The sequence below is a fragment of the Sapajus apella genome, unplaced genomic scaffold, assembly GCF_009761245.1.
Source record: "Sapajus apella isolate SASKATOON/1434 unplaced genomic scaffold, GSC_monkey_1.0 scaffold108, whole genome shotgun sequence".
NCBI classification, from domain to species: Eukaryota; Metazoa; Chordata; class Mammalia; order Primates; family Cebidae; genus Sapajus; species Sapajus apella.
Genome location: NW_022437048.1, coordinates 5,822,955 through 5,844,640, shown reverse-complemented (window position 1 = coordinate 5,844,640; position 21,686 = coordinate 5,822,955). Strand labels below are relative to the sequence as shown.

General features: G+C 39.8%; 1 protein-coding gene and 1 long non-coding RNA gene across 6 annotated transcripts in view; one reads left to right on the top strand and one right to left on the bottom strand.

Moving 5' to 3' along the window:
- SLC4A4 (solute carrier family 4 member 4) overlaps positions 1-21,686 on the bottom strand; it is a 499,211-nt gene that overhangs the window by 378,854 nt on the left and 98,671 nt on the right. Inside the window, exon 1 of one of the 5 annotated variants that reach the window (XM_032259371.1) lies at positions 16,628-16,755. The exons of 2 other annotated variants lie outside the window; for them this stretch is intronic. The gene's annotated coding sequence lies outside the window, so the exon portion shown is untranslated. Of the gene's footprint in view, positions 1-16,627; positions 16,756-21,686 lie in introns of those variants that run through there. 2 more of the 5 variants (XM_032259363.1, XM_032259369.1) reach the window with 2 other exon arrangements.
- On the top strand, positions 17,412-20,423 carry LOC116537300. The gene is made up of 3 exons (XR_004263063.1): positions 17,412-18,389; positions 19,441-19,491; positions 19,617-20,423. It is a non-coding gene; the product is annotated as an uncharacterized LOC116537300 (long non-coding RNA).

The following is a 21,686-nucleotide window of genomic DNA, read 5'->3' as shown; positions in this document are numbered from 1 at the left end:
TTTAAATCGACAGTTTTTCCTTCTTACAATACATTCTGGTTTGCATTTATTCATTTATAAAACTCAGATCAGTGGCTCAAGATTGAGAAATGCATGTTTTCCACCAAGGTATAACTAAAATCCACATAAAAACCTACCTACATGCATGCTAACAAAAAAGAGGGCATTAAGTGGTTTTTAAATAGGGAGTCATGAGAAGAACCCTCTGCAAAGCCATTACACAGAAACTGTGGCTGGCTTGGGATTAAATAAACAAGAGTAGAAATTTCACCTACACCCATTTGGACAACATAATTTTGTCCAAAATATTATTTTTACTTCATTATCTCCTACACAGTGAAAGATCATCTACACAAATGTCATAAATTTCATGTTTTTGAAAATTACAAGATATACTAGCATTATCTTCTTGGATATGGAGTTGTTTCCCATTAAATCAAGCTCAACAATGTTTCTCTAAAAAGAAAGTTTATATATTTTAATCCCCCAAAATACACAGTTTTAAAAGTTGTCTTTCTAAAAGGAGAAAGGACTTGTTATGCAACACATTTTTACCACTCATCGTATATAAACAATATATTTTTGCACATCTATTAGTCTACCTCAATCTTTTATCCATATTCACTCTTCCCAAACACCTATTCCCCACCCCACACCCCCACTAAAATATGGAAGTAAAATCTTAAAGGTGTTAGACATTCTAAGTCTCAACAGGAAAAGAAATGTTAGCTGGTTGCTGAAGTCAGGTTTCCATTAGGTTCCTGGCTCACATAACAAAAGTAAACATGGAATTCTGCATAGAACCCACAACAGATTGCTCAGCTCAGAAACAAGGTTAATGTCTAAGAAAGTTAAGCTAAGACAAAATTTTTCATTGACAGCTTGATGCTTACTATGTATTCCATATAATTCTCATTTTCTACAGATCATCACATAATAAATATGTAGATAAATGATTTTCCATGGTTCATTTCTAACAATTTCATTTCTTTAAAAGAAATGGAAAGTAAGTATAGGGAATTTAAATTAAAACTGGGAAGGAAAATGGATTCAAGGAAGCCCTCTCTTCTAAAAAATTTTTCAAAGGAGGTATTGTATTATTTCCTCCTCCACTCTGCTGGCTTTATTAGGGTGTACAAATAATGGATGACTGGTACAAACAGAAGAAATGTTCACACTTGATATTTGAAAGAACTGTTTTGGGGGCATATATTTTTAACTATCTCTGCTTTAATGTTAAGAGTGCAATCAGACAGTGCCTTAAAAATAAACAATATAACATAGTTCCCATATTTGGAGAGGTGGGGGAAGGGTGAGTCATTTCAAATAAAATGTTTTCCACCCATATGAATATGAAGGAGATAAAAACTGTCAGAGGGAATTAGCCATGTCCTAAAGTGAATGAGAAATGAATTAGCAGAGACTGAATCTCCATGAGAACATTACTTTGAATCAAAACCAAATTTCCAAAACATTCCAGGTGATTTGCTCTATATTTATGGAATTTAAACACTGAAATTAATGATTCTGAAATGTTTAAGAAATAAAGCAATTTAACTGTCAATGCTATATGTATTGGCTATATGTTTTAATGTTTATCTCTAGGCCTACAGTGACGGGATAGGTGAAAACCAGCACTTCAAGGAGCTTCTCAGGTGGACACTAACCCCAGGTTATGAACTGCTCTTATCACACCAGTCTCCAACTCGATAGCAGTGAATGGATTGATTTTCTGTTAACTCAGAAGTTGCTTATTTAAGTTACTTTGAGGGAGGCCAAGAACTCATACACACAAACTTCCATCCACAATACGTTCAAATCCTTCAAATGTCATCATCAGCAACTACTTCTTTTGCAGATATCTTTCTTCTGGTAAAAATTAAAAACACAAATAGCACTAAAACACATTACAAGTTAAATCATTTCTTACTAAAATATTGGCAGATGTTTTCCTCTTGCAAAGAAAATTAGAAAAAAATAATGAGAGTATTAGCAGCTTTCAGACTCACAGAATATTAGAAGAACCGCAGTGTAAGAGAGAGGTAGGGCTGATAAAGTCAGGCAGGAGCATCATGACGAACAGCTAACCCATACTGACTACATACGACGCATTTTTCTAAGCATTTCACATTCATTAACTTACTTAAACCCTAGGAATTAAAGAAGGTTGGGATAAAGAACTTGGAAGCACAGAGTCCCCCATCATAAGGCACAATTTGGTGCTGTGCTGTGCTGCCCAGATCTCCCCTTCAGAACATAAGTGCTTCCCCAGCTGGTGGAGTGTTGGCTGAAGACACACAGTTCAACCTTGTTCTAGAAATTACCTGAGCCAACGAGAGCCATCTGACCCAAGGTCACACCTCTCTCCAGAGGCAGCCCATATATCATGACCAGTTGCTATGGGATAAAAAGGCCTGGCTTCCCTATCTCAAAGTGGGGCAACTCCAAAGGGTGTCTCTCTCCAACTCCAGAGCTGCTGATGGGATCAGCGGAGGCCTCTGTTACTGTCTTGCTCTTCAGCTTCTCCTTCTTCCCAGTCCAACCTCCTTAACTCCCCCAACAGGTAGCATCACTCAGTACAAGTCCTGGTAAACTTCTTGCACAATCTCAGAAACTGTTTCACAGGGAATCCAGCCTAAGACAATGATAGAGACAGGATTCAAGCCAGGGCTCTCTGGCTCCAGAGCTCATGCTCTTAACTCACACCAGGAAACCCTGATAGTCACAAAGGATTTGGAAAACAATTTTGATGGAGGTTTCCAAAGACCTCAACAGCCTATTGAGCCAAGAGGTCTCAATAACAATAGCTGAAATTTGCTGGATCTCAGCAACCTTCTTGAGGCCCCCCAGGTATTTGTGGGGTGTGTCAGCTGTGCCCACCACCCATCCTGTCTTTTCTTTTTTTTTTTCTTTTTTTTAATTATACTTACAGTCCTATGATACATGTGCAGAATGTGCAGGTTTGTTACATAGGTATACACCTGCCATGATGGTTTGCTGCACCCATCAACCTGTCAAACATTACACCCATCATTTCATGTCCTTCTAGTCAGGTCCCTTTGCTGATGGCCAATGAACAGTCAATAATGCCACTTTCCTGCCAGGATACATTTATACATCCTTTTTCTTATCCTTTATGTTGTTAAGAGGGTGTCATAGCTGTGTCTAAACAAGGATTTAGGCATAATGACATGGAAACGCTACTGTAGGAGCAATAACTCCACATGTCTCCAGACCTGAGACTGCGTCTTAATTATATAATGAATACCAACAGATGAACAAGAGGAAAAATTATATTCAATATGTTGAGACAGAATATAAATGTGTGCAATTCATTTTAAAATGATGTACATCAGAAAATATTTTGAGACAATTTTAGTTTACATAATAAGGTAGGTAAGCTTCAATTATCAGAAAATTCAGTTAAAGTGACGATTTCATACCCTGTTGGCAGCAGATAAACAGGCCACTCTTTTTTTTTTTTTTTTTTTGAGACAGAGTTTCAAAGATGTTTCCTTTTCTGTAGTGCAATGGCGCGATCTCGGTTCACCGCAACCTCCGCCTCCTGGGTTCAGGCAATTCTCCTGCCTCAGCCTCCTGAGTAGCTGGGATTACAGGCACACACCACCATGCCCAGCTAATTTTTTGTATTTTTAGTAGAGACGGGGTTTCACCATGTTGACCAGGATGGTCTCGATCTCTTGACCTCGTGATCCACCCGCCTCGACCTCCCAAAGTGCTGGGATTACAGGCTTGAACCACCGCGCCCGGCCAAACAGGCCACTCTTATAACTTAAGCAGACAGGTTCACAGTTTCTCAAATCAGATTCCTCAAAATATGATTTCCTCTTCCTTGATTCCACAGACAATGCAGAGTACCTAATAAGGCTTTCACATCATCCCACCACTGCTCTCCAAGCCATAGGGATTCTGTTAGATCCCATATCCCCAGACATACCTTAGACTAAATCCTCACTTTCCTATTCTATCAGCTCTCAACTCGGGTAGCAGCCTGGGCCACATGTTCTAACCTGCTTTTTTCTGCTGTTCTGGTTTTTATATAAAGGACACTGTGGGCTGGGCACAGTGGCTCACGCCTGTAATCCCAACACTTTGGGAGGCTGAGGCAGGCAGATCACCTGAGGTCAGGAGTTCGAGAGACCAGCCTGGCCAACATGGTGAAACTCCATCTCTACTAAAAATTCAAAACTTAGCTGGGTGTGATGGTGCGCTCCTGTAGTCCAAACTACTCAGGAGGTGGAGGTTGCAGTAAGCAGAGATCATGTCACTGCAATCCAGCCTGGGCAACACAGCAAGACTCCATCTCGAAAAATAAAAATAAGACAAGTAAAGGACATTGTGTTGTTCAAGCCCATGTGGTAGAGTCCATCTATCACAAAAGCTAAAAGCTGTAGGCTGAACAGGAATACATGGCACCAGACTGTCCCAGCTCTTTAATTTGCATACATAGTGTTAAATTTAAAAAAGCTATCCAAGATGATAATTTTTAAACCCTCCCAAAATAAAATATATTGCATTTATTTGGAAAAGTAAACTATTTCAGATTAGTGGGATTATACCAAATGAACCCCAAACCAAAAATGTTGATTTCAATTCAGAAATAACATCCAATTTCATGTTATCAGTAGCAAGGTGTGGGATTGATTCATAGAAATTTTATAAAGAACTTTAAGTGCTCATTTTATAACCTCAAATGTAACCATGCATGTACACTAGTGCCTTCCAGTCAAGGTCAAGAGCTGAGATAAGACACGCTGAGGCCCGTAAACTTTATAGAAAGTGTCATGTGTGGTCAGACTCACAATCCTCTAGATCAACTTTCAGTGACATCTGACAACGACTTCAAAGAACAGGAAATGATTCTACAAAATGATTAGTGACTTGAACAAAGTTCTATGAAAGGAGGATAACCCTGGATAAAGTCCTGGGTAAAGAGAGAATAAACACCCAAAAGATTAGGTCTATTTACCAAATGTCCATCTTCTCTTTTAAATTGTATAAATACTTAATCCACCCAATGATTTGTCCTGGACCTTCTCCTGTTAGAGGATCCAGTTTCTCTTCTTGTGGTAAAAATCTGCTCACATAAATACCTACTGCATAAACTTAAACTTTTTAAAAATTTAAGCTAAACCTATTTTTCTCAGTTATATATTTTATATTTTATTTTTATTTTGTAGAGACAGTGTCTCACCATGCTGCCCAGGCTGGTCTCAAACTCCTGGCCTCAAGCAATCCTCCTGCCTCAGCCTCCTAAAGCACTGGGATTACAGGCATGAGCCACGCAACTATTTCTCTCAATTATATGTGGTGCTCCTCTTTCTGATATTCTTGGACTTGGGGAAAGTGTTCATGACATTACAGGCTTTGGTGAGGTGGGTGAGGTCTCCTTTCAGACTTCACACTTCATTGCTCAAGACCATAAGCATTCAAATAACTTTCTGTGTGTTCTCTTAAAGAAACTCCTCCATTCTCATGATATGCATGTGTTTCTCTAGACCCTTCCCACTTACATCTGCTCTGAGGTGCAAGACCAAACCCTCAAAGGAGTATTCCAGATAAGACTGCATAAGGTTCAGATGCATGGACAAACAGGTATACAGCATTTAAAGATTCCTATTAAGAGATAATTGAACTCAAATGCATATTCAAGTGTAATATTTATCAATATATTAAAGAGTAGTGAAACACTGAGATTTCACTGGAAATATTATGCATATGTAATAAATGAAACATCTGTTCTAAAACATCTCAATATATTGTGCATTCACACATATTGTGAGGCAAGAACATGCACCTAACACATAGAGATATATAGTACAATGATATTCTCTCACCTTTACATAAAAATCCAGTGTTATCATGCTGCCCTAACACCTGTACAATAAAGCAGTTCTACTCTCATTCACTTTTATTTGCATTATATTTTCCAAAGATTTCATAGGAACAACACTTGGACTTGAAACTCTTAGTTCAATATAATCAATATGATCAATATTTTTAAAATGATTTGAAAGAAGCAAACATCAAATTCACAGATATATGAATAAATAAGTTAATGAATGACTCCTCCTTCTTACCTGTCACATAAGCACCTTTTCTAATGGAAACACACAGCCCCTAAAAATAGAGAGTTAGCAGGTCTCTAACTCTATATTTTTTATAATCTGTGGTTATACATATAATCAGTGATTAATAAATACGCATTTCTTCAGAGCATGCATAAAAATTGCAATTCCTCATAAATCTTTTTTAGGTAAAAACCTTTTTAGGCATCTTTAAAGTGGTGTTCATTAGGGGAAGCTGAGTAAAATGTACAGAACAACTCTTTGCACTATATTTTTGCAACTTCTAGTGAGCCTGTATTTAAAAACAAAAACCTTTTTTATACAAGTGCTAACAATTTATTTTTAATCTCAAATAATCAGTAAGTAAAATTGAATCCAACTCAAAGAACAGATCAAATACAGTCATATCAAAATAAGTTAAGCAATTTTTCCATGGAACTATAATACATCACAAACTGTAATAACAAAGAGTCTTCCCCAAAACTACTGGATTCCAAACTTCATTACAACGAATTTCACAAGAAATATATTAAAAGCCTAATAGCAATGATCACAGCTCCTGCATTGGAGGAATATCTCCAGAAGAAATACAGTTTTGAGTTTTGGTTTTTTTTGAGACAGAATCTTGCTGTGTTGTCCAAGCCAGAATGCAGTGGTGCAATCTCATCTCATTGCAACCTCCACCTCTTGGGTTCAAACTATTCTCCTGCCTCGGCCTCCCAAGTAGCTGGGATTACAGGTGCCTGCCACCATACCCAGGTAAATTTTGTATTTTTAGTAGAGATGGGGTTTCGCCATGTTGGTCAGACTGGACTTGAACTCCTGAACTCAATCCACTCGCCTCAGCCTCCCAAAGTGCTGGGATTACAGGCATAAGCCACCGTACCCAGCCAGAAATACAATTTAAATAAAGTTGGAAAGGATGATTTGGCATCTCTGGTCTGTCCACATTTTTAAAGTACTAAGTATCTCTCCATTAAATAAGCACTTTCTGGCCACTACGAGGACCACGAAAGACATACTGATAGAAACGGTAGGAAAGTAGACAGTGTAGGAAGACAACACGAACATATATGAAACAATTAAAGGGCAGTACAAAACAGTAAGCAATAAAGTGATCAATTAAAGTGTAAAATTCACTGCCTAAGGTTTTGGCAATAAAAATATGTAACTGTTTGAACTATATTTTCTTCTCATGTTTTTGGAGTGGTATTTTTATTTCGTTCCTTAATAGATTTTTCAAGGGAAGTTATCTGATCTAGTTTATCTAAATCTTTTGAGACCTTTCCTATTGGCCTTCTCTCTTTTCCCTGGCAAAGAAGTTCAACTTGTGAAAGTGCAAATGTATGAGCTGTGTGTTTCTGCCTAATCTGTTAATGCTCAGCCATTTTCCAAAGGCGATTGTAATCAGTACTTTAGCAACCTCCCTACCATGAGGCCCTACTTTCTGCTAACATCATGAGTGCTCATCTCACATTCCTAAGGACATAGTCTCCAGAGGTCAAAGGAATCGAAGGAATTTGTGAAGCAGTTCAACTGTGATGTCTCGTTGCAGCTGTGGTCACGCAATACACAAGGAGAGAGTTTCAGGAGTGCAGCCATCAACGCTCAAGATCCCATTAAACTTTCAGCCTAACTGATGGTCCCACTGATTCCTAATTCAGAACAAAACATATTTCATTAAATATCACTTTCAGGACTTCATTCCTGATCCTTCTGGGGTAGAAGGTGCAAAACCTGGTTTGTATTAGAGACACTAGGAATATTTCAATAAGGCCATACAGACAACAGATTTCCATGCTGCATGGAAATTAGTTCTTTCATGGAAGAACTAATCCCATTCCCTTGGGAGGTCAGTTTAGATACTTTCATTGTCATAATCCTATTTGTTAAACAGGTATTCTTCCCTAAATCCACAGTACCCTTGTTTTTTAAATCCCACGTGTCAAGTGAGAACTGAAAGGAGGAGCCTTGCTTCCACATTAAATATAGCAATAACCAGGCACGCCTGGATGTATTTGTTTTAAAAAGAGCCAGTTTAACTTCTCAAAGGAATGAAATCACTCAGAACAGGAGATGAGATTTTTCTGAAATTCACTATTTGTAAAACTGTAGTTTAAAAAGGTTCACCATAATTACCCTTGTATTTATTTCAATTTTCCATAGCACTTGCCTGTAACAAAAAACAAAAGCTGTCTACTATACCAGATGATTCCATTTTCCACTAAGTCACTCAAAATTAGCCACATTTGCGTCAAGTACACGAGGTCTACTACCTAATGTGTAAACCTCCTTATAAAATGTAGACTGACGTACATTATTCCGAAGTAAAATGTTACATGCTGGGTATTCTAAGTACCACAGAACAGCTATACTTAAATGACGGCAGCAAACAGCAAAGACCCCCCCATAAGCTCTTTTAAAAAAAGCTCAAATACAGGAAAAAAGAAAGAGTATCAGTCTTCGGGTAAAAAAACTAACTCCATTTCTATATAGAAATCCAAGTTCCTTCTGCTGCAAACCTGATTTTTCAAATGGATACCCACTATCATTTAAAGGAAGATCATGTAATTCCCCAAAATAAAAATCATACAAATTCTAATTTTATTTAATTAAAAAAAATGATATGATTCCAAACCACTTTTTGAATAAAGAGAGTCACAATATCAACCAACGGCTGAAAATCAGACCTATCAAAGGGTTAAGAATTGTTGTTTTACACAAATGTTTATAAGGTGTATGCTGTTTGCTCTCATATCATACTCAACATATCTGTGAAACACCTTATTCATGTTAAGCTGAAAAGGTGTTATCAAAGCCCCAGTTTTTAGCTATTACTCATCCTTAAATGTTCGATTTTACATGAAACACGGTTTCCAAAGTATTAGCACTGGAGAACCCACTGTAATATTTAAAATCTGGAACTTTGTGGCCATTCTAATTACAGAAGCTAAAAATATTCAGTGTATAAGCTTTGGGGATCACTCATGGGGTGAAGAGTAGTATAATCATTTTAAAGGGTTCTCCAAGTCATGTGTGTGTTAGGGGGCATACATTTAATATGAACCATATAGTGAAATGGGTGACTGCAAACTGCTGGCTATTAGACTCAGTTTTTCAATCTGATGCTTAATGAACCTTGGTTCCAACTCAGCTTTAGCAATAAAAAGTAAAAGTCCTAGAGGAAAAAAATATAAAGCACAGTTTGAGTCACTCAGCGTAACAAGAAAGATGCCTAAATGTGTTGTTCATTCATTCAGGCAACAAACATTTATTAATATGCCAGGAACTGTTCTCAGTGCTGGCACAATTCAACTCAAGAATAAGGAATGTTGAAGAATACAATAACAATAATAATAACTAACATATGTACGGCCATTTACAGTGCTGAACAAAATTTCATAAAGATCACTTCATTTGTTCCTCATAACTTCTCTGTGAATGAGGTTTTATAATTATTTTAATAATGAAAAAAGAGAGACACAGATGATTTTTTAATTCTCAAAATCAAACAACTAATAAGTAAGAGAGCTGGATGTTCAACTCATACCTTCCAAATACAAATCTCCATTGGTCATTGAGCAATCAACATTACAAGATGCTCTAATTTCATGTAAAAGTATTGAGGACTAGTTTTGCATGTTTCTGAGTGCTGTATTAAAGTTGTTAGGATTGTTTTGGTTTGAGTTTTTTATTTTTTAGGGACAAAGTTTCAAAGATCCACACTATCATGTTTACAAGTTCAAAATGTTTGTAATCTCTTTACCCAATAAATTTACTTATTAGATGGAAGCACCAGTGAATGAGTTTGCCTGGTTAGCTGAGTCTTCTAAACAAATAAAAGAAGTTAACTCCCCCTCAGGTATTAAAATCTTCCTTATTTGGGAAAAGATACTAGATAAAAACCTCATGAGTAAAAAACATGAACCAGCACTTTACAAAAAAATGTAGACAATAATCAGATGAAAAGATAGATAAGGTACTCTGAGAAATGCAAACTAAAACTATAATGTGATACAACTATACATCCAATAGAATGGCTTTTTAAAAAGACACCTTTTGTAAGGATGTGGTATAGATGATACTCTCATACAATGCTGGTAGGAATGTGAATTAGTACCAACTCCGAAGGAAGGCACTCTCTACTGAAACCGTTGCATCAATTAAACTGGCAAAACACACAACTGAAATTCCCACATGTTCACCAAAAGACATATATATAATGGTCATAACAGCACTATTCATAATAGCTAAAAACTGGAAACAACCCAAACAAAATGAGTAAATCAGGAACAAAATGGATAAATATACTGTGGCCTTCTTATAAAGTAGAATACTATGTAGCAATGAGAATAAACTGATGCTTCACACAAAACAAGTATAATTCTCACAAACACAATGTTGAGAAAAGAAGTCACACACAAGAATACATACTATGTAATTCACAGACAGAAAGTTCAATAACAGGTGAAAGTAACCTATTGTCTCAGAAATTAGGAGAGCGTTTACCTTGGGGGGAAGTAATGACTTGCAGAGGGAGTTAGAGGAGGCTTCCAGATGCCAGCACTAGCCTAGATTTTAGTCTTGGCGCTGGTTACATGGATGCGTTCACTTAGGTCAATCACTGAGCTGTCTACTGATGGTATGATGACGTGAAATTTTCTGACCATATGTATTTCAATAAAAACTTAACAGAAGGAAGGGAGGGGGAGGAAAGATGGAAGAAAGGAGAAAGTGAGGGAGGGAGAAGGGGATGCAATGAAGTGATGCTAATCAGAGTCCACATCTAAACAGTCCTCAACCACTGTGCTTGCTTTAGTTCTCACTTCTATCTACCTCTTCCTTTACTACCAAGCTGTTCTCAGGCACTTTTCAATGTTTTCCATGTATCTGCCAATAAAGCCCACTTCAACCATCTACTTCGTAGTTTACTATTTGCCATGGGATTAGAAACTTCATAATCAATCATAGAACAGCATGTGTATTAAAAGTAAACCCACCCCGAGGGATTTCCTGGGAGTAAAGTGAATCCTTTTTAATGTATGCCTTTTTTTACCTTCTATTTTGCCTGCTCAGAGGCTTTTTGCTGGGGAACATGCCAAATGTAAGGGATCCAAATAGATGAAGTTGTTACTAGATCTTATCTGTGAATAGTAGATCTCCAGGCCAAAGCTAGAATTAACTAACATAGAAATCCATACCTCACAAGTTTACTTACTTGCAAATAGTATTAAGAAGAATATTAATCAGTGAATAAACTTTAAAAAAAGAAATCACCAATTTCTTCTTAAATAAGATGTCTTCAATATATTAAGAATAGATTTTTCTAGTTGTGTCACTCACAGAATATTATAGCAGTGTTAAATATACTTTTTTTCTCATTTTGTATTTTTATTTATACTGATTTTTTTAATCCCAAGAAAAGTATACTAGAAGTATTATTTAAAACTTTCTTAAGGTTTCTAATACAGAAATTCAAGTTAAATTCAAGTCAAGGAGTATACCTTTTCCACAAAATTATCTACCAAGTAAAAATACAAAAATCCAAAATATCAGTTGGTGGTTATTTACCTCCTTTTACACCCTAATTTCACGTAATTTCTTTCTGTGTTCATTCTACATGAAAAACAAAAGTTAGCTCTCAAGATTGGAGCTACAACTGGTACAACCAAACTGAAAATTCTCCTCTCATGAAACCGTCCCTGCCATGCAGAACCTGAAATCAAGTTGCGGCAAGTGGGCACTGCTACTGAGCAGAATTACCCACACAAAATGCAAACTGTCACTTTAAAACAGGATAAACTTATCCGCTTTAGTATCTTCTGCTGTGACTAAAAAAACAGTCACCCATTCATTGATGGTCATTCGACAAACATGTATCACCAGTCAAAAGATAAAATATTCATTCCTACCTCCACCAATAATTTAGAGTTACATTTAAGAAAAGCATAGAGAATTCTCTGTCATCGTTTCCTCTTCATTTCAATGAGCAACAATCCCTTACACTTACTTAGTTTTCAGGGAAGAGAAACAAGATGATGTTTTGGTTTACGCAAACAACTACAGAGGCACATAGTTTCAACATTACTGTTTCTACCACCATCCTTTTCCAATACAAAGGCTACTGAACCTACAATGGGTTATGTCCTGGTAAGGCCATCATAAATTGAAAATACTATAAGTCAAAAATGTGTCTAATACAACTAACCTACTGAGCATCATAGCTTAGCCTAACCTAACTTAGATGTGTTCAGAACATTTACATTCTCCTACTAGGCAAAACCATCTAACACAAAGCCTAGCCGATTTTATAATAAACTACTGGATATCTCATGTAATTTATGGAATACTGTACTGAAAGTGAAAAACGGAATGTTGTTATCAGTACTCGAAGTACAGTTCCTACTGAATGTGAACGCTTTCACACCATTGTAATTCTGAAAAATTTTAAATCGAACATAGTAAGTCTGGAACCATCTATCTTCAGAGTCAGGTAAGACATTATCATTAAGGAATAAAACTATTTGTATCACTAAGAAGATTGGAAGAAAAAGTTGTATCTCTCCTTTGCCACAGCAAGTAAATAAAGCCATTAGCATTTATACACTTGTCCTCTTTTTTTTTTTTTTTTTTTTTTTTTTGTGACAATCTCACTCCATCACCAGGCACCAGGCTAGAGTGCAGTGGCGTGACCTCGGCTCACTGCAACCTCCGCCTCCCGGACTCAAGCAATTCTCCTACCTCAGCCTCCCAAGCAGCTGGGACCACAGGCGCACGCCACCACGCCCAGCTAATTTTTTTGTATTTTTAGTAGAGACAAGGTTTCACCATGTTGGCCAGGATGGTCTCGATCTCTTGACCTTGTGATCTGCCCGCCACGGCCTCCCAAAGTGCTGGGATTACAGGTGTGAGCCACCGAGCCCGGCCCACTTGTCCATTTTTTTAGAGACAGGATCTCACGATATCCAGGCTGATGTTCAGTAGCTATTCACATGCACAATTTTATAGCATATTAGTACATGACAGCCTCGAACTCCTGTGCTCAAGTGATCCTCCCACCTCAGCCTCCAAAGTATCTAAGATCACTACATCTGGCTCTCATACTTTCAATGTCTTGTTAGAAATGTCACTGCACTGCTGAGACTGCCAAAATACAACAAAAGCCACTGCCACAGAAGTATTATGAAAGTAGTTAATATGGCTTCCCACAAAATTAAATCAGCCACCTCTACAAATTAGGGGATGTGTGTCTGTGCATGTGCGTGTGTGTGTGTAAACATACATTAGGCAGAACTAAGTAAAGGGGAATCCATCCCTATTGCTGGAAAAATAACCAAAGGTATACACTACTGAGAATATAAAAGATCATCTTCATGTCAGAAGAACAGAAGCATATTTTCCATTTTGCAACCCAAATGTATCAAATATTTAAATATTGGGAGAAAAACAAAATATATTTGGAATACAACTTAGCCCTGACCTTATATAAAACTTATTCCTTCTTTCCTCTAAGATTCCAACATTATGTAAAAATAGTAAGTTCTAGTTTTGTAAAGTCTTACTAGCTTCCTGGATATTCTTTATCCATTTTGCTAAATGACTCCCTAAAAAATACATAAATTTCATAAATCACAGGTTGTCCTTGGAAACAGCATCAACTGAGATACATGTTCTACTTATAGCTTCCTTTGTCCCATCAAATCATGCATTTTGATTCCTTCCATTTAGCAATCAAGAAAAGGCTGCTTAGAAATTTTAATCCTCATTAGATTTTCCTCTTCTCAGTTTGTTCTTTCCAATCCCAATCTTATCTATCAACTCCAGTCTTAGATTTCATTCATATTATTTTAAATAATGCCAAAGAAACTCTAAGAAAAACATAATGTATCTTGCCACACTTAAGTCCAGCAGTCTCTAAGGGCTCTTCTCCCCTCAGAAAAGTAGTCCTCATGGTCTACAGTGCTCTCAGAGGCAGGCAAGGAATCCTGTTTATTTACGTGATTCACCAGCTAGTTTCCATTTCCTTAAGTGTTTTCTTTTCCTTTAAGATGTAAGCATGGCCAGACATCACTCTTGCTATCAGAACAAGGGATCAGAACCTCAAAACTGTACCTGCCAGCACTCAGTGAGAAGTGAGATGACCATCAAGGCCTACTGGACGTTGTCCTAAAGGTTACCCGATTTCTATCGCATTATTCCTCTAAATCTGATTGCCTGTATTTCTTTCACACAACATTTTTGTAAATCCAAAATGTCTCTTAATCATTTAAAAGACTGAAATAATGGTACTAACATTCAAACATCTAAAGTTATTTAATATTGACTACATGAACTAAAAGAAATACATTAATCTAAACTGACAGTACATCCTGTCAATGTCATTGGGTAAGGTGTCTAATGTATGTTTGTGTCTCCAGAAATGACCCCAAAACAGCAAATGGGGCCGGGCGCGGTGGCTCATGCCTGTAATCCCAGAAGTTCGGGAGGCTGAGGTGGGCGGATCACGAGGTCAAGAGATCGAGACCATCCTGGCCAACATGGTGAAACCCCTTCTCTACTAAAAATACAAAAATTAGCCCGGCATGGTGGCATGCGCCTGTGGTCCCAGCTACTCGGGAGGCTGAGGCGGAAGAATCGCTTGAACCCAGGAGGCGGAGGTTGCAGTGAGCCGAGATTGCACCACCGCACTCCAGTCACAGAGCAAGACTCTGTATCAAAAAAAAAAAGAGCAAATAGCACCAAAACCGTCATTTGAAGAACACTTAATCCAAAATGTTGGGGTTTCTTAGTTTTCAGTTTTTTCAAACATGCCTGGAACTATCAAAATATCCAATCTTGTCCTTGTCACCCCCACTCCTACAAATGCTCTCTGCCTCAACAGTTCCTAATGCAGCGGTACTGCTTTCCTGTCTCCACCTACATATATGAGAGTTTCTGCGTCATCTTACTTGACAGTCTGGGATACGGTTAAGGCAAACCAATTTCAAGATTTAACACAAAGACCAGATTAGAACTTTTAACTTTAAAATGAAAGTAAAAATTTTTTCTCAGCTATAAAGCTAAAGAAAAATAAACAGGCACACTTCCTTTGAATGAAGTTATACTAATATCTTCAGTCCAAGTATTAAAATGGCCATGTAAATTATTTATATGCTAATGTGATAGACACAAGAGAGTTGTAGTCAGAAGCGTTTTCAAAAGACATTACATTGGCTGTAAAAAAAACTACTGAATATTGTTCTAATGGAATTGACGAATCTACTCAAATCACAATGAAAAAAAAAAGCCCAAATGAGCAATGCACACTTTAATTAATGTAATTCAGGTTAATATTACAACTCCAAGCTCCAAGATACAAGAAAAAAGAGAAATACAGTACAATGCAGTGTCTCTTAGAAAAGGAACTGTTCCAGGATTTGAGACAATGAGCGTTTAGTACAGCCCAGTGTTCTTGATTTCTCATTAGGAGCAACTTTCCAGGCCACTGAAGTGAACTAGGAAAAGAAATGGGGAGGGTAAGCGAAAGGGGTCGCTGCTCTTCAGTGTCAAGATGGAAAGAGCTTGCTGTGATCAATTATGCAGAGAAGGTAGGGCCTTGAGAGGGAAGAAAGGGTAGAAAAAATAGTTTTACAGGGCGCTGAAAAAAGTGACAGAACAGAGGTAGAACTGCTTCCTTCTCCATCTTTCACGTCAAGTTCAAGTTTTTCTTTTTGTTCTGTAAGAACTTTTGTCTTAATGGTGCTTGCTGCGGTTTGCTGATGTAGTTCCCAACTCCTGCCTTCCTTTGGTGACTTATTAACGCACTGGCAACGGCTGAGTAAAATGCACTTAAGAAAAAAGAAATCACCTCTCTTTGCCAAGACGCACATGCTGCCCAGTACCTGAGGAAGAGGTCCGCTGTCGCTGGCCAAAAGAAATTCCAGTTTAACCTCTGCCTCCCCTATCCAAATCCATTGCCAATGAATGTGCGTGTGCCACTTGCAGACAATCTGCCTGACTCACCCCCCGCCTTCGGCGTGCCAGGGAGAGATGTAAATGCTCCGTCCTGGAGCAGGCAGTGAAGTGGGGGCCGCGGCCTTGACAGCACCGAGAGTCCCCACGTCTCCCCCTGTGATGGGTTTGGGGATGCGTTCCTCTCAAGCAGGTGCCTGGTCACAGGGCGACCACCCAGGCTCACAGCAACACACGTGTCACTGAGCCTGCGCCCAGCCCGCCGCAGACACTGGTCCCGCAGTCCTCGTAACGACGCCCAGTTGGGCGCAGGGGGCTTAGCAATGAGGGAGGAGCGGGACCACCCAAACTCTTCCTCTAAACCTTAAGAAGGAAAAAAAAGTACTTTTCCGCGAGCAGCCGCCACACACCGCCCGCGCCCAGCTCCGGGGATGCCCGGCCCGCAATTGACCTCTCTCTCCCTCCCAGGAGCGCGCCGAGGCCGCCTGCGCGCCCTCCGGGATCGGCCCCCGGGCCCGCGCCCGCCGCCGCGGTGGAGCGAGGGACCCCACCGACCCTCCCTGCAGCTGCCGGGGCCAGGCTCTCACCTCCTGGGGTCCGGCTTCCGTCGCTCCTCCAGTTTGGCGGCGGAGTGTGGGGCTGCAGCGGCCACTGCCGCCGCCGCCGCCTTCGCTGCCACTACGGCCGCGGCCGCCACGGAAGCGCTGCCCGGCGCGCCGCCGGGTTTGGAGGCTGGGGGGCCGCGGAATCCCCGGAGGCGCGAGCCTGGGACGCGGCGTGGCCGAGCCGCGGGAAGTTGTCTGCGCGGGGCGCAGAAAGAGCGGGGCGCCGGTCACTCGCGCCCAAGTAGTCACAACTTTGCCGCCTGGGTGGGTGCGCGCTCCGGAGGGACGCGAGCGCGGGAGAGCGGGGCAAAGGCGCTGGGGCGGGAGGGTCTTCGGAGCAGGCAGCACTGGAACCTGAACGGCCCGCGAGGAAGGGGGACAAGGTGGGTCGGGGGCGATGTCTACACGGCCCGCGTGGTGCGCGGCGAGCGAGTGTGTGAGAGCGCGGGCGTCTACTCTACTTTGCCTCCTGCAGCTCCTGCATATTTATGGGGATCTCTGATGTTACTGCCAGTAACTAACACTGCAGCAGTGGAGCCCAGCCCGGGCGCCCCTCGGAAGCAAGCCGGGGTGCAGGGGCTCAGGGAAGGCGGCCGCGACGAAGGCTGTGCCGCGAGCGCGAGCCTGCGATCCATATTTAAAGCCGTAAGTGGCCTCGGCCGGCCCCCTGCCCTGCCCTCGCTCGCGCCCGCCCGCCCGGCCCCCACCGCTCCGGGCCGCCGCTCGGCGTCAGCAGTCCGGGCCTCCGCGGCGGGGAGGGGCCTAGAGCCGCGCCGCCTCCGCCGGGGGCTCGGACTCTGCGCGTAGCGCCCTCGCGGAGCGGACGAAGGACCCGTTTCCAGACCCGTCGCGCTTGCCTCCTGGGTTCCTTCTCTCTCACGCCCTGGGCTAACGCCCTGGGCTTGGTGCTAGGTCCAGCTTTTTGTCTTACTCAGAAGAGTTCCCCAGTGGGGAGAGCCTGTGCTTCCATGCAGACCTAAAATTGCATGCGTTTTCCCAGCCCAGATCACTCTTGACTCTACTTTCTAAAACTTGGGGCGTATAGAGTGCTGCCATAACACAGTATTAAGTCATTGTTCACCTTTAGCAAAAGTTGTCTGAGGATAAGGTGGTTGTCAAACTGTGTCCTTCACTTATGTTACTGGTGCCTTTCTGTCTTCCTTGGGAGTTAGGAAAACAGCCTTAGCCATTCAGTGCGGTTTCTTGAGCATGCAAAGTGATTATTTGTATTTATTCTGTTCCTAAGCCTAATTAATGAGGTTCAAGTACCCTTTGCCAAGCAAATAATATACCAATGACCCAGCACCAATGCCATCAGTAAACCGTTGAATCATTAAGTAAACCATTAAGATATGAACAGACTGTCAGCACAGACACCATCTATTGTTCTGGGTACTGCTAGAGAATAGTCACTTAATGGATTTCAACCGCATGGTATATCATGCACGTGTATATCATTTTCTAGTAATACATATGTAATGTATATGTGACGTCACTGAGCAAATTGTTTTCAACAGTAGCCACCAAAACACATAAAGCTCAAGAGAAATGATTTCACATACCATATGCTCCTTGTTCCCAGTCTTTCTTCAACACAAAGCTATAGCTAATAGAGCCTCCAAGGGAAGAAAAAAAAAATGGGGGTAGGGAGGAAATAATTTGAGGACAGAGGCTTTTCTTTCTAGTATTCAAAACTGGAAGACATCCAGAGATCCATGGTGCCTGACCAGTGCTTGGAAAGCAGGTATGGAGCTTGTATCTTTTTAAAAACTTGTACCTTTAAAAACCTTAGTTAATGCTTAGAAGGCACAAGGAACCACCCCAATCTGTCTGATGTCTACAATTAAAATGTACTAATGTCATGTGCCTGTTGTCACATCTGGCTCACATATATGTTGACACATTCTGCATAACCCACTGCAGTGATATTCATCAGAGTATCACCAGGAATTGTTAATGGGACACTCAAAACCAAAGATAAAACAGAAAATTAGCTTTAAGGTTTTCACCTAAGTAATTATATTCTGTTTCTAGAGTAATGTTAAAATTAACTTTTACTCCCTACGCAAGCAGTTTGCAAGAATCAACAACCCCAAAGTAAGCTAATAGGCAAAGGGAAGTCACTTTTGTATTAAGAATTTGCCACTGCTGTTCAGCAGTTTTTCACACTCCGGATTCTGTATTTCAACATAGCTGGCAATTTCTCATTATAATCGTGAAGCAGCCATGAACAGTCAGTGTTGGTGAATAAGAAAAAAAAAGTTCAAGAAACACATTTTGCAAGCATTCTGCTGCAAAATATATCAAACTCTCCTTCACATAAGCTAAATAGTTAACTCCGGAAGGCATTTCAGTACCAAGATTGGCAAGAATTTACCCTAAAAGAAGAATAAAGTTGGTGTGTGGGGTGGGAGGCAGGGAGAGAATGAGAGTACTATGGAGGTGAGATTTGGTATGTGTCTTAAATTAATGAGAAAAAGAGTTGTCTTTGGCAAAGTGTTTGCAACCTCTGTTATCATTTTCATTACTTGATGTTTGCTATCCCACAATTAAAAGAGCATGTTTTATTTCCTATTGATTAGTGTCCACTAGATACGTGTGTGTTTTCTTTTGAAAGGTCATTGATTAATTTTTCTTATAAACTCTGCATGTGGTCACTTTCGATTGCTTTTCCAGGTGATAACCATGAATCCCAAGATTTTTGTTTGCCTCTCCTAAAACTTGTGTTATATCTCTTGATTCTCACAAGCCCAGAGAAAGATTTATTGGTTCTTTTTGCCTTGGGGTTCACACAGCTTAGTGACGAGAAGAATGAACAGAAAAATTGATAGAACTAGAAAAACGGTGTAAGTAAGCTTTACTGATAATCATTTGTTTACTTTTTAATCAATAAGTCTCTGTACTAAATGATTTCTTAGAATACCTGCCCAGTACTTAGCTTATTAATCAAGTTTCCTTCCTATCATCCAAGGTCCTAATAGGCATCTAAAGAAAACAGAAAGGAGGAAGGACCTTTGTTTCGATGACAAGCACCATCTAGTGGCAGCAGGTGATGACAACATAATGTCTCCGAGAAGAATAAAGATGAAAGTTTTTGAATAGGTAGTTCAGTTGTTCCTGGTGGCATATAGGCATGGCATTCTTTGATTCTAAAATAAGAAGTTGTATGTAGTAAAATAATGCAACCGATTGGCCCTATGTTGATTATTGAAAGTAAGGTACAGATCTGACCTGCAGATAAAATTGTTACCATAGAATTTTCTCAGTATTTGTGTGACTTTGAATAGGTCCTTAAAGATTTCTGTATTTAAGGTTCCTCATTACATAAAATAAGAAGAGTTATGGCTTGTCACCACATGTTAGCTGTAAAGCACTGTGTTCAGCAAAGAGCAGGATCCATAAATTTATCATATTTGGGGGTTTTCACTATTAGGAAAAAAAGGTGAATAATATTGTTGGTTGTTTCTCCTGGAATTATACGAAATTATAACTTTCATATGCATTTCATATTGGGGCCTAAACAGAAAGGTGGTAGGAGATCTGTTATGGCTTGTTACTGTAAACATCGAAGACTGATCAGAGATGTTTCTCAATATCAAGTCCTTTTCAAATACATGGCTCATTGGTGAAAGTCTGACCAACATTTGCTACACAGAATAGAGATTTTCTTTGTACTGGTATTTGTTTGGACTTGTTGTTTTGTTAGTAAACAATATTGCAACAGAATGATCATTAAGGTTGCCACTTTGTATGAGTTTAGCTAACCACTTCATTGTATAAGAGTAAGAAATGAGAAAATCACTTTTTTTCTTCTCATTCTAAAACCAATCTGGGATGAAAGATAGATAGATAATAGATCTATGATCACCAAACGCTTCATTTTTGTTTCACTTACACTCCACAAGTATTCATATTCAGTCTGGCAATTTCTTGAATAAATTCAACTAACCTAGATTTATAATTTACATTCTCTTCTTCAACGCCCCCCCAGGTTTAAAAATAGCTATAGTCCCCTTTTTATGAGGAGAAAATGAAGGTGAACACAGTCTTTGGAAGCTGTCAGCCCAGCATGAGCTGGGGAAAATAATTTTATTTGGTTAAACATGTGTTACAAGTTGTTTCACAGATTTAGCAACTGAGCTCTCAACCATATTCAACTGTCATTTTTAAAACACATGCCTAAAGTGAAATATTTGAAGAGGTTCTAACTTTTTTTTTTTTGAGATGGAATCTTGCACTGTTACCCTGGCCGGAGTACAATGGCATGACCTCAGCTCACTGCAACCTCTGCCTCCCGGGTTCATGCAATCCTCCTGCCTCAGCCTCCTGAGTAGCTGGGATTATAGGTGCATACCACCACACCTGGCTAATTTTTTGTATTTTTAGTAGAGACAGGGTTTCACTATATTGGCCAGACTGGTATCGAACTTCTGACCTCGTGATCTACCCACCTCGGCCTCCCAAAGTGCTAGGATTACAGGCATGAGCCACCGTGCCCAGCCAAGGTTGTAACTTCTGAAAACAGGAGCTTATCTCGGTTAATGTCAAGGAAGGCAAGTTATTCCATCTCTGAATCTCATTTCCCACAGCATTAAAATCAAGGACCTTAAGATTATACCCAAAAATTAAACAATGCCAATAGGATACCAGAATGATTTCCTCTAATAAAATTGAACAATATGTCTGTGAGAGAGAAATATTCAAATCTTTCAGAAATGGTATCGACATATTTATTATGAAAGCTCTGTTTAATAACCTTAGGCCAATGTTTCAGCCTCTTCTTCCTACAGGAATTCTCCCATGGATCAGCAAAACGCAGCACACAGCCCTCTCTGTTTCGGAGGAGAAGGAAAATTTTAAATGAGCTACTAAGCCACTGAAACCCAGGCCCCTGATTTAAATGATTGATCTGGTTTTAGGTAAGATGGTAGAGAATTATGTCAGACTTCTCTATTAGAACTGACTCTTGGGGCCCTTGAACTCTGATAATCAGAGTGTGTGTGTGTGTGTGTGTGTGTGTGTGTGTGTGTAGTGTATTGGA